The sequence below is a fragment of the Pleurodeles waltl genome, chromosome 11 (assembly GCF_031143425.1).
Source record: "Pleurodeles waltl isolate 20211129_DDA chromosome 11, aPleWal1.hap1.20221129, whole genome shotgun sequence".
NCBI classification, from domain to species: domain Eukaryota; kingdom Metazoa; phylum Chordata; class Amphibia; order Caudata; family Salamandridae; genus Pleurodeles; species Pleurodeles waltl.
This window is the reverse complement of record NC_090450.1, coordinates 455,130,954-455,145,148: the sequence shown is the minus strand read 5'-3', so window position 1 is coordinate 455,145,148 and position 14,195 is coordinate 455,130,954.

The window sequence follows — 14,195 nt, the reverse complement described above, 5'->3', positions numbered from 1 at the left end:
TAGAGACCTAGGGGAATCCAAGATGAGGTGACTTGCGGGGCTCAGACCAGGTTCTGTTACCCAGAATCCTTTGCGAAGCTCATAATTTGGCTAAAAAAACACATGTTCCTCACATTTCTGTGGCAGAAAGTTCTGGAATCTGAGAGGAGCCACAAATTTCCTTCCACCCAGCGTTCCCCCAAGTATCCCAATAAAAATGATACCTCACTTGTGTGGGTAGGCCTAGCGCCCGCGACAGGAAACGCCCCAGAGCGCAACGTGGACACATCCAAATTTTTTAAAGAAAACAGAGGTGTTTTTTGCGAAGTGCCTACCTGTAGATTTTGGCCTCTAGCTCAGCCGGCACCTAGGGAAACCTACTAAACCTGTGCATTTCTGAAAACTAGAGACCTAGGGGAATCCAAGATGGGGTGACCTGCGGGGCTTAGACCAGGTTCTGTTACCCAGAATCCTTTGCGAACCTCAAAATTTGGCTAAAAAACCACATGTTCCTCACATTTCTGTGGCAGAAAGTTCTGGAATCTGAGAGGAGCCACAAATTTCCTTCCACCCAGCGTTCCCCCAAGTCTCCCGATAAAAATGATACCTCACTTGTGTGGGTAGGCCTAGCGCCTGCGACAGGAAACGCCCCAAAGCGCAACGTGGACACATCCACATTTTTAAAAGAAAACAGAGGTGTTTTTTGCGAAGTGCCTACCTGTAGATTTTGGCCTCTAGCTCAGCCGGCACCTAGGGAAACCTACCAAACCTGTGCATTTCTGAAAACTAGAGACCTAGGGGAATCCAAGATTGGGTGACTTGCGGGTCTCGGACCAGGTTCTGTTACCCAGAATCCTTTGTAAACCTCAAAATTTGGCTAAAAAAACACATGTTCCTCACATTTCTGTGGCAGAAAGTTCTGTAATCTGAGAGGAGCCACAAATGTCCTTCCACACAGCGTTTCCCAAAGTCTCCTGATAAAAATGATACCTCACTTGTGTGGGTAGGCCTAGCGGCCGTGACAGGAGACGCCCCAAAGCGCAACGTGGACACATCCAAAATTTTTAAAGTAAACAGAGGTGTTTTTTGCGAAGTGCCTACCTCTAGATTTTGGCCTCTAGCTCAGTCGGCACCTAGGGAAACCTACCAAACCTGTGCATTTCTGAAAACTAGAGACCTAGGGGAATCCAATATGGGGTGACTTGCGGGTCTCGGACCTGGTTCTGTTACCCAGAATCCTTTGTAAACCTCAAAATTTGGCTAAAAAAACACATGTTCCTCACATTTCTGTGGCAGAAAGTTCTGGAATCTGAGAGGAGCCACGAATTTCCTTCCACCCAGCGTTCCCCCAAGTCTCCCGATAACAATGATACCTCACTTGTGTGGGTAGGCCTAGCACCCGCGATAGGAAACGCCCCAAAGCGCAACGTGGACACATCCAAATTTTTTAAAGAAAACAGAGGTGTTTTTTGCGAAGTGCCTACCTGTAGATTTTGGCCTCTAGCTCAGCCGGTACCTAGGGAAACCTACCAAACCTGTGCATTTCTGAAAACTAGAGACCTAGGGGAATCCAAGATGGGGTGACTTGCGGGTCTCGGACCAGGTTCTGTTACCCAGAATCCTTTGTAAACCTCAAAATTTGGCTAAAAAAACACATGTTCCTCACATTTCTGTGGCAGAAAGTTCTGGAATCTGAGAGGAGCCACAAATTTCCTTCCACCCAGCGTTTCCCAAAGTCTCCCGATAAAAATGATACCTCACTTGTGTGGGTAGGCCTAGCGCCCGCGACAGGAAACGCCCCAAGGCGCAACGTGGACACATCCAAATTTTTGAAAGAAAACAGAGGTGTTTTTTGCGAAGTGCCTACCTGTAGATTTTGGCCTCTAGCTCAGCCGGCACCTAGGGAAACCTACCAAACCTGTGCATTTCTGAAAACTAGAGACCTAGGGGAATCCAAGATGGGGTGACTTGCGGGTCTCGGACCTGGTTCTGTTACCCAGAATCCTTTGTAAACCTCAAAATTTGGCTAAAAAAACACATGTTCCTCACATTTCTGTGGCAGAAAGTTCTGGAATCTGAGAGGAGCCACGAATTTCCTTCCACCCAGCGTTCCCCCAAGTCTCCGGATAACAATGATACCTCACTTGTGTGGGTAGGCCTAGCGCCCGCGACAGGAAACGCCCCAAAGCGCAACGTGGACACATCCAAATTTTTGAAAGAAAACAGAGGTGTTTTTTGCGAAGTGCCTACCTGTAGATTTTGGCCTCTAGCTCAGCCGGCACCTAGGGAAACCTACCAAACCTGTGCATTTCTGAAAACTAGAGACCTAGGGGAATCCAAGATGGGGTGACTTGCGGGTCTCGGACCAGGTTCTGTTACCCAGAATCCTTTGTAAACCTCAAAATTTGGCTAAAAATACAAATGTTCCTCACATTTCTGTGGCAGAAAGTTCTGGAATCTGAGAGGAGCCACAAATTTCCTTCCACCCAGCGTTTCCCAAAGTCTCCCGATAAAAATGATACCTCACTTGTGTGGGTAGGCCTAGCGCCCGCGACAGGAAACGCCCCAAGGCGCAACGTGGACACATCCACATTTTTGAAAGAAAACAGAGGTGTTTTTTGCGAAGTGCCTACCTGTAGATTTTGGCCTCTAGCTCAGCCGGCACCTAGGGAAACCTACCAAACCTGTGCATTTCTGAAAACTAGAGACCTAGGGGAATCCAAGATGGGGTGACTTGCGGGTCTCGGACCAGGTTCTGTTACCCAGAATCCTTTGTAAACCTCAAAATTTGGCTAAAAAAACACATGTTCCTCACATTTCTGTGGCAGAAAGTTCTGGAATCTGAGAGGAGCCACAAATTTCCTTCCACCCAGCGTTTCCCAAAGTCTCCCGATAAAAATGATACCTCACTTGTGTGGGTAGGCCTAGCGCCCGCGACAGGAAACGCCCCAAGGCGCAACGTGGACACATCCAAATTTTTGAAAGAAAACAGAGGTGTTTTTTGCGAAGTGCCTACCTGTAGATTTTGGCCTCTAGCTCAGCCGGCACCTAGGGAAACCTACCAAACCTGTGCATTTCTGAAAACTAGAGACCTAGGGGAATCCAAGATGGGGTGACTTGCGGGTCTCGGACCTGGTTCTGTTACCCAGAATCCTTTGTAAACCTCAAAATTTGGCTAAAAAAACACATGTTCCTCACATTTCTGTGGCAGAAAGTTCTGGAATCTGAGAGGAGCCACGAATTTCCTTCCACCCAGCGTTCCCCCAAGTCTCCCGATAACAATGATACCTCACTTGTGTGGGTAGGCCTAGCGCCCGCGACAGGAAACGCCCCAAGGCGCAACGTGGACACATCCACATTTTTGAAAGAAAACAGAGGTGTTTTTTGCGAAGTGCCTACCTGTAGATTTTGGCCTCTAGCTCAGCCGGCACCTAGGGAAACCTACCAAACCTGTGCATTTCTGAAAACTAGAGACCTAGGGGAATCCAAGATGAGGTGACTTGCGGGGCTCGGACCAGGTTCTGTTACTCAGAATCCTTTGTGAAGCTCATAATTTGGCTAAAAAAACACATGTTCCTCACATTTCTGTGGCAGAAAGTTCTGGAATCTGAGAGGAGCCACAAATGTCCTTCCACCCAGCGTTTCCCAAAGTCTCCCGATAAAAATGATACCTCACTTGTGTGGCTAGGCCTAGCGCCCGCGACAGGAAACGCCCCAAGGCGCAACGTGGACACATCCAAATTTTTGAAAGAAAACAGAGGTGTTTTTTGCGAAGTGCCTACCTGTAGGTTTTGGCCTCTAGCTCAGCCGGCACCTAGGGAAACCTACCAAACCTGTGCATTTCTGAAAACTAGAGACCTAGGGGAATCCAAGATGGGGTGACTTGCGGGTCTCGGACCAGGTTCTGTTACCCAGAATCCTTTGTAAACCTCAAAATTTGGCTAAAAAAACACATGTTCCTCACATTTCTTTGGCAGAAAGTTCTGGAATCTGAGAGGAGCCACAAATTTTCTTCCACCCAGCGTTTTCCAAAGTCTCCTGATAAAAATGATACCTCACTTGTGTGGGTAGGCCTAGCGCCCGCGACAGGAAACGCCCCAAAGCGCAACGTGGACACATCCAAAACTTTTAAAGAAAACAGAGGTGTTTTTTGCGAAGTGCCTACCTGTAGATTTTGGCCTCTATCTCAGCCGGCACCTAGGGAAACCTACCTAACCTGTGCATTTCTGAAAACTAGAGACCTAGAGGAATCAAAGATGAGATGACTTGCGGGGCTCGGACCAGGTTCTGTTACTCAGAATCCTTTGCGAAGCTCATAATTTGGCTAAAAAAAAACACATGTTCCTCACATTTCTGTGGCAGAAAGTTCTGGAATCTGAGAGGAGCCACAAATTTCCTTCCACCCAGCGTTCCCCCAAGTCTCCCGATAAAAATGATACCTCACTTGTGTGGGTAGGCCTAGCGCCCGTGACAGGAAATGCCCCAAAGCGCAACGTGGACACATCCAAATTTTTGAAAGAAAACAGAGGTGTTTTTTGCGAAGTGCCTACCTGTAGATTTTGGCCTCTAGCTCAGCCGGCACCTAGGGAAACCTACCAAACCTGTGCATTTCTGAAAACTAGAGACCTAGGGGAATCCAAGATGAGGTTACTTGCGGGGCTCGGACCAGGTTCTGTTACCCAGAATCCTTTGCGAAGCTCATAATTTGGCTAAAAAAAAACATGTTCCTCGCATTTCTGTGGCAGAAAGTTCTGGAATCTGAGAGGAGCCACAAATTGCCTTCCACCCACCGTTCCCCCAAGTCTCCCGATAAAAATGTTACCTCACTTGTGTGGGTAGGCCTAGCGCCCACAACAGGAAATGCCCCAAAGCGCAACGTGGACACATCCAAATTTTTGAAAGAAAACAGAGGTGTTTTTTGCGAAGTGCCTACCTGTAGATTTTGGCCTCTAGCTCAGCCGGCACCTAGGGAAACCTACCAAACCTGTGTATTTCTGAAAACTAGAGAACTAGGGGAATCCAAGATGGGGTGATTTGCGGGTCTCGGACCAGGTTCTGTTACCCAGAATCCTTTGTAAACCTCAAAATTTGGCTAAAAAAAACACATGTTCCTCACATTTCTGTGGCAGAAAGTTCTGGAATCTGAGAGGAGCCACAAATTTCCTTCCACCCAGCGTTTCCCAAAGTTTCCTGATAAAAATTATACCTCACTTGCGTGGGTAGGCCTAGCGCCCGCGACAGGAAACGCCCCAAAGCGCAACGTGGACACATCAAAATAATTTTAAGAAAACAGAGGTGTTTTTTGTGAAGTGCCTACCTGTAGATTTTGGCCTCTATCTCAGCCGGCACCTAGGGAAACCTACCAAACCTGTGCATTTCTGAAAACTAGAGACCTAGAGGAATCAAAGATGAGGTGACTTGCGGGGCTCGGACCAGGTTCTGTTACTCAGAATCCTTTGTGAAGCTCATAATTTGGCTAAAAAAACACATGTTCCTCACATTTCTGTGGCAGAAAGTTCTGGAATCTGAGAGGAGCCACAAATGTCCTTCCACCCAGCGTTTCCCAAAGTCTCCCGATAAAAATGATACCTCACTTGTGTGGCTAGGCCTAGCGCCCGCGACAGGAAACGCCCCAAGGCGCAACGTGGACACATCCAAATTTTTGAAAGAAAACAGAGGTGTTTTTTGCGAAGTGCCTACCTGTAGGTTTTGGCCTCTAGCTCAGCCGGCACCTAGGGAAACCTACCAAACCTGTGCATTTCTGAAAACTAGAGACCTAGGGGAATCCAAGATGGGGTGACTTGCGGGTCTCGGACCAGGTTCTGTTACCCAGAATCCTTTGTAAACCTCAAAATTTGGCTAAAAAAACACATGTTCCTCACATTTCTTTGGCAGAAAGTTCTGGAATCTGAGAGGAGCCACAAATTTTCTTCCACCCAGCGTTTTCCAAAGTCTCCTGATAAAAATGATACCTCACTTGTGTGGGTAGGCCTAGCGCCCGCGACAGGAAACGCCCCAAAGCGCAACGTGGACACATCCAAAACTTTTAAAGAAAACAGAGGTGTTTTTTGCGAAGTGCCTACCTGTAGATTTTGGCCTCTATCTCAGCCGGCACCTAGGGAAACCTACCTAACCTGTGCATTTCTGAAAACTAGAGACCTAGAGGAATCAAAGATGAGATGACTTGCGGGGCTCGGACCAGGTTCTGTTACTCAGAATCCTTTGCGAAGCTCATAATTTGGCTAAAAAAAAACACATGTTCCTCACATTTCTGTGGCAGAAAGTTCTGGAATCTGAGAGGAGCCACAAATTTCCTTCCACCCAGCGTTCCCCCAAGTCTCCCGATAAAAATGATACCTCACTTGTGTGGGTAGGCCTAGCGCCCGTGACAGGAAATGCCCCAAAGCGCAACGTGGACACATCCAAATTTTTGAAAGAAAACAGGGGGTTTTTTGCGAAGTGCCTACCTGTAGATTTTGGCCTCTAGCTCAGCCGGCACCTAGGGAAACCTACCAAACCTGTGCATTTCTGAAAACTAGAGACCTAGGGGAATCCAAGATGAGGTTACTTGCGGGGCTCGGACCAGGTTCTGTTACCCAGAATCCTTTGCGAAGCTCATAATTTGGCTAAAAAAAAACATGTTCCTCGCATTTCTGTGGCAGAAAGTTCTGGAATCTGAGAGGAGCCACAAATTGCCTTCCACCCACCGTTCCCCCAAGTCTCCCGATAAAAATGTTACCTCACTTGTGTGGGTAGGCCTAGCGCCCACAACAGGAAATGCCCCAAAGCGCAACGTGGACACATCCAAATTTTTGAAAGAAAACAGAGGTGTTTTTTGCGAAGTGCCTACCTGTAGATTTTGGCCTCTAGCTCAGCCGGCACCTAGGGAAACCTACCAAACCTGTGTATTTCTGAAAACTAGAGAACTAGGGGAATCCAAGATGGGGTGATTTGCGGGTCTCGGACCAGGTTCTGTTACCCAGAATCCTTTGTAAACCTCAAAATTTGGCTAAAAAAAACACATGTTCCTCACATTTCTGTGGCAGAAAGTTCTGGAATCTGAGAGGAGCCACAAATTTCCTTCCACCCAGCGTTTCCCAAAGTTTCCTGATAAAAATTATACCTCACTTGCGTGGGTAGGCCTAGCGCCCGCGACAGGAAACGCCCCAAAGCGCAACGTGGACACATCAAAATAATTTTAAGAAAACAGAGGTGTTTTTTGTGAAGTGCCTACCTGTAGATTTTGGCCTCTATCTCAGCCGGCACCTAGGGAAACCTACCAAACCTGTGCATTTCTGAAAACTAGAGACCTAGAGGAATCAAAGATGAGGTGACTTGCGGGGCTCGGACCAGGTTCTGTTACTCAGAATCCTTTGCGAAGCTCATAATTTGGCTAAAAAAAACACATGTTCCTCACATTTCTGTGGCAGAAAGTTCTGGAATCTGAGAGGAGCCACAAATTTCCTTCCACCCAGCGTTCCCCCAAGTCTCCCGATAAAAATGATACCTCACTTGTGTGGGTAGGCCTAGCGCCCGTGACAGGAAATGCCCCAAAGCGCAACGTGGACACATCCAAATTTTTGAAAGAAAACAGAGGTGTTTTTTGCGAAGTGCCTACCTGTAGATTTTGGCCTCTAGCTCAGCCGGCACCTAGGGAAACCTACCAAACCTGTGCATTTCTGAAAACTAGAGACCTAGGGGAATCCAAGATGAGGTTACTTGCGGGGCTCAGACCAGGTTCTGTTACCCAGAATCCTTTGCGAAGCTCATAATTTGGCTAAAAAAAAACATGTTCCTCATATTTCTGTGGCAGAAAGTTCTGGAATCTGAGAGGAGCCACAAATTGCCTTCCACCCACCGTTCCCCCAAGTCTCCCGATAAAAATGATACCTCACTTGTGTGGGTAGGCCTAGCGCCCACGACAGGAAATGCCCCAAAGCGCAACGTGGACACATCCAAATTTTTGAAAGAAAACAGAGGTGTTTTTTGCGAAGTGCCTACCTGTAGATTTTGGCCTCTAGCTCAGCCGGCACCTAGGGAAACCTACCAAACCTGTGTATTTCTGAAAACTAGAGAACTAGGGGAATCCAAGATGGGGTGATTTGCGGGTCTCGGACCAGGTTCTGTTACCCAGAATCCTTTGTAAACCTCAAAATTTGGCTAAAAAAAACACATGTTCCTCACATTTCTGTGGCAGAAAGTTCTGGAATCTGAGAGGAGCCACAAATTTCCTTCCACCCAGCGTTTCCCAAAGTTTCCTGATAAAAATTATACCTCACTTGCGTGGGTAGGCCTAGCGCCCGCGACAGGAAACGCCCCAAAGCGCAACGTGGACACATCAAAATTTTTTAAAGAAAACAGAGGTGTTTTTTGCGAAGTGCCTACCTGTAGATTTTGGCCTCTATCTCAGCCGGCACCTAGGGAAACCTACCAAACCTGTGCATTTCTGAAAACTAGAGACCTAGGGGAATCCAAGATGAGGTGACTTGCGGGGCTCAGACCAGGTTCTGTTACCCAGAATCCTTTGCGAAGCTCATAATTTGGCTAAAAAAACACATGTTCCTCACATTTCTGTGGCAGAAAGTTCTGGAATCTGAGAGGAGCCACAAATTTCCTTCCACCCAACGTTCCCCCAAGTATCCCAATAAAAATGATACCTCACTTGTGTGGGTAGGCCTAGCGCCCGCGACAGGAAACGCCCCAAAGCGCAACGTGGACACATCCAAAAATTTTAAAGAAAACAGAGGTGTTTTTTGCGAAGTGCCTACCTGTAGATTTTGGCCTCTATCTCAGCCGGCACCTAGGGAAACCTACCAAACCTGTGCATTTCTGAAAACTAGAGACCTAGGGGAATCCAAGATGAGGTGACTTGCGGGGCTCAGACCAGGTTCTGTTACCCAGAATCCTTTGCGAAGCTCATAATTTGGCTAAAAAAACACATGTTCCTCACATTTCTGTGGCAGAAAGTTCTGGAATCTGAGAGGAGCCACAAATTTCCTTCCACCCAGCGTTCCCCCAAGTATCCCAATAAAAATGATACCTCACTTGTGTGGGTAGGCCTAGCGCCCGCGACAGGAAACGCCCCAAAGCGCAACGTGGACACATCCAAATTTTTTAAAGAAAACAGAGGTGTTTTTTGCGAAGTGCCTACCTGTAGATTTTGGCCTCTAGCTCAGCCGGCACCTAGGGAAACCTACTAAACCTGTGCATTTCTGAAAACTAGAGACCTAGGGGAATCCAAGATGGGGTGACCTGCGGGGCTTAGACCAGGTTCTGTTACCCAGAATCCTTTGCGAACCTCAAAATTTGGCTAAAAAACCACATGTTCCTCACATTTCTGTGGCAGAAAGTTCTGGAATCTGAGAGGAGCCACAAATTTCCTTCCACCCAGCGTTCCCCCAAGTCTCCCGATAAAAATGATACCTCACTTGTGTGGGTAGGCCTAGCGCCTGCGACAGGAAACGCCCCAAAGCGCAACGTGGACACATCCACATTTTTTAAAGAAAACAGAGGTGTTTTTTGCGAAGTGCCTACCTCTAGATTTTGGCCTCTAGCTCAGTCGGCACCTAGGGAAACCTACCAAACCTGTGCATTTCTGAAAACTAGAGACCTAGGGGAATCCAATATGGGGTGACTTGCGGGTCTCGGACCAGGTTCTGTTACCCAGAATCCTTTGTAAACCTCAAAATTTGGCTAAAAAAACACATGTTCATCACATTTCTGTGGCAGAAAGTTCTGTAATCTGAGAGGAGCCACAAATGTCCTTCCACACAGCGTTTCCCAAAGTCTCCTGATAAAAATGATACCTCACTTGTGTGGGTAGGCCTAGCGGCCGTGACAGGAGACGCCCCAAAGCGCAACGTGGACACATCCAAAATTTTTAAAGAAAACAGAGGTGTTTTTTGCGAAGTGCCTACCTCTAGATTTTGGCCTCTAGCTCAGTCGGCACCTAGGGAAACCTACCAAACCTGTGCATTTCTGAAAACTAGAGACCTAGGGGAATCCAATATGGGGTGACTTGCGGGTCTCGGACCTGGTTCTGTTACCCAGAATCCTTTGTAAACCTCAAAATTTGGCTAAAAAAACACATGTTCCTCACATTTCTGTGGCAGAAAGTTCTGGAATCTGAGAGGAGCCACGAATTTCCTTCCACCCAGCGTTCCCCCAAGTCTCCCGATAACAATGATACCTCACTTGTGTGGGTAGGCCTAGCACCCGCGATAGGAAACGCCCCAAAGCGCAACGTGGACACATCCAAATTTTTGAAAGAAAACAGAGGTGTTTTTTGCGAAGTGCGTACCTGTAGATTTTGGCCTCTAGCTCAGCCGGTACCTAGGGAAACCTACCAAACCTGTGCATTTCTGAAAACTAGAGACCTAGGGGAATCCAAGATGGGGTGACTTGCGGGTCTCGGACCAGGTTCTGTTACCCAGAATCCTTTGTAAACCTCAAAATTTGGCTAAAAAAACACATGTTCCTCACATTTCTGTGGCAGAAAGTTCTGGAATCTGAGAGGAGCCACAAATTTCCTTCCACCCAGCGTTTCCCAAAGTCTCCCGATAAAAATGATACCTCACTTGTGTGGGTAGGCCTAGCGCCCGCGACAGGAAACGCCCCAAGGCGCAACGTGGACACATCCAAATTTTTGAAAGAAAACAGAGGTGTTTTTTGCGAAGTGCCTACCTGTAGATTTTGGCCTCTAGCTCAGCCGGCACCTAGGGAAACCTACCAAACCTGTGCATTTCTGAAAACTAGAGACCTAGGGGAATCCAAGATGGGGTGACTTGCGGGTCTCGGACCTGGTTCTGTTACCCAGAATCCTTTGTAAACCTCAAAATTTGGCTAAAAAAACACATGTTCCTCACATTTCTGTGGCAGAAAGTTCTGGAATCTGAGAGGAGCCACGAATTTCCTTCCACCCAGCGTTCCCCCAAGTCTCCCGATAACAATGATACCTCACTTGTGTGGGTAGGCCTAGCGCCCGCGACAGGAAACGCCCCAAAGCGCAACGTGGACACATCCAAATTTTTGAAAGAAAACAGAGGTGTTTTTTGCGAAGTGCCTACCTGTAGATTTTGGCCTCTAGCTCAGCCGGCACCTAGGGAAACCTACCAAACCTGTGCATTTCTGAAAACTAGAGACCTAGGGGAATCCAAGATGGGGTGACTTGCGGGTCTCGGACCAGGTTCTGTTACCCAGAATCCTTTGTAAACCTCAAAATTTGGCTAAAAATACAAATGTTCCTCACATTTCTGTGGCAGAAAGTTCTGGAATCTGAGAGGAGCCACAAATTTCCTTCCACCCAGCGTTTCCCAAAGTCTCCCGATAAAAATGATACCTCACTTGTGTGGGTAGGCCTAGCGCCCGCGACAGGAAACGCCCCAAGGCGCAACGTGGACACATCCACATTTTTGAAAGAAAACAGAGGTGTTTTTTGCGAAGTGCCTACCTGTAGATTTTGGCCTCTAGCTCAGCCGGCACCTAGGGAAACCTACCAAACCTGTGCATTTCTGAAAACTAGAGACCTAGGGGAATCCAAGATGGGGTGACTTGCGGGTCTCGGACCAGGTTCTGTTACCCAGAATCCTTTGTAAACCTCAAAATTTGGCTAAAAAAACACATGTTCCTCACATTTCTGTGGCAGAAAGTTCTGGAATCTGAGAGGAGCCACGAATTTCCTTCCACCCAGCGTTCCCCCAAGTCTCCCGATAACAATGATACCTCACTTGTGTGGGTAGGCCTAGCGCCCGCGACAGGAAACGCCCCAAAGCGCAACGTGGACACATCCAAATTTTTGAAAGAAAACAAAGGTATTTTTTGCGAAGTGCCTACCTGTAGATTTTGGCCTCTAGCTCAGCCGGCACCTAGGGAAACCTACCAAACCTGTGCATTTCTGAAAACTAGAGACCTAGGGGAATCCAAGATGGGGTGACTTGCGGGTCTCGGACCAGGTTCTGTTACCCAGAATCCTTTGTAAACCTCAAAATTTGGCTAAAAATACAAATGTTCCTCACATTTCTGTGGCAGAAAGTTCTGGAATCTGAGAGGAGCCACAAATTTCCTTCCACCCAGCGTTTCCCAAAGTCTCCTGATAAAAATGATACCTCACTTGTGTGGGTAGGCCTAGCGCCCGCGACAGGAAACGCCCCAAGGCGCAACGTGGACACATCCACATTTTTGAAAGAAAACAGAGGTGTTTTTTGCGAAGTGCCTACCTGTAGATTTTGGCCTCTACCTCAGCCAGCACCTAGGGAAACCTACCAAACCTGTGCATTTCTGAAAACTAGAGACCTAGGGGAATCCAAGATGAGGTGACTTGCGGGGCTCGGACCAGGTTCTGTTACTCAGAATCCTTTGCGAAGCTCATAATTTGGCTAAAAAAACACATGTTCCTCACATTTCTGTGGCAGAAAGTTCTGGAATCTGAGAGGAGCCACAAATGTCCTTCCACCCAGCGTCTCCCAAAGTCTCCCGATAAAAATGATACCTCACTTGTGTGGCTAGGCCTAGCGCCCGCGACAGGAAACGCCCCAAGGCGCAACGTGGACACATCCAAATTTTTGAAAGAAAACAGAGGTGTTTTTTGCGAAGTGCCTACCTGTAGGTTTTGGCCTCTAGCTCAGCCGGCACCTAGGGAAACCTACCAAACCTGTGCATTTCTGAAAACTAGAGACCTAGGGGAATCCAAGATGGGGTGACTTGCGGGTCTCGGACCAGGTTCTGTTACCCAGAATCCTTTGTAAACCTCAAAATTTGGCTAAAAAAACACATGTTCCTCACATTTCTTTGGCAGAAAGTTCTGGAATCTGAGAGGAGCCACGAATTTTCTTCCACCCAGCGTTTTCCAAAGTCTCCTGATAAAAATGATACCTCACTTGTGTGGGTAGGCCTAGCGCCCGCGACAGGAAACGCCCCAAAGCGCAACGTGGACACATCCAAAACTTTTAAAGAAAACAGAGGTGTTTTTTGCGAAGTGCCTACCTGTAGATTTTGGCCTCTATCTCAGCCGGCACCTAGGGAAACCTACCTAACCTGTGCATTTCTGAAAACTGGAGACCTAGAGGAATCAAAGATGAGATGACTTGCGGGGCTCGGACCAGGTTCTGTTACTCAGAATCCTTTGCGAAGCTCATAATTTGGCTAAAAAAAAACACATGTTCCTCACATTTCTGTGGCAGAAAGTTCTGGAATCTGAGAGGAGCCACAAATTTCCTTCCACCCAGCGTTCCCCCAAGTCTCCCGATAAAAATGATACCTCACTTGTGTGGGTAGGCCTAGCGCCCGTGACAGGAAATGCCCCAAAGCGCAACGTGGACACATCCAAATTTTTGAAAGAAAACAGAGGTGTTTTTTGCGAAGTGCCTACCTGTAGATTTTGGCCTCTAGCTCAGCCGGCACCTAGGGAAACCTACCAAACCTGTGCATTTCTGAAAACTAGAGACCTAGGGGAATCCAAGATGAGGTTACTTGCGGGGCTCGGACCAGGTTCTGTTACCCAGGATCCTTTGCGAAGCTCATAATTTGGCTAAAAAAAAACATGTTCCTCGCATTTCTGTGGCAGAAAGTTCTGGAATCTGAGAGGAGCCACAAATTGCCTTCCACCCACCGTTCCCCCAAGTCTCCCGATAAAAATGATACCTCACTTGTGTGGGTAGGCCTAGCGCCCACAACAGGAAATGCCCCAAAGCGCAACGTGGACACATCCAAATTTTTGAAAGAAAACAGAGGTGTTTTTTGCGAAGTGCCTACCTGTAGATTTTGGCCTCTAGCTCAGCCGGCACCTAGGGAAACCTACCAAACCTGTGTATTTCTGAAAACTAGAGAACTAGGGGAATCCAAGATGGGGTGATTTGCGGGTCTCGGACCAGGTTCTGTTACCCAGAATCCTTTGTAAACCTCAAAATTTGGCTAAAAAAAACACATGTTCCTCACATTTCTGTGGCAGAAAGTTCTGGAATCTGAGAGGAGCCACAAATTTCCTTCCACCCAGCGTTTCCCAAAGTTTCCTGATAAAAATTATACCTCACTTGCGTGGGTAGGCCTAGCGCCCGCGACAGGAAACGCCCCAAAGCGCAACGAGGACACATCCAAAAATTTTTAAGAAAACAGAGGTGTTTTTTGCGAAGTGCCTACCTGTAGATTTTGGCCTCTATCTCAGCCGGCACCTAGGGAAACCTACCAAACCTGTGCATTTCTGAAAACTAGAGACCTAGGGG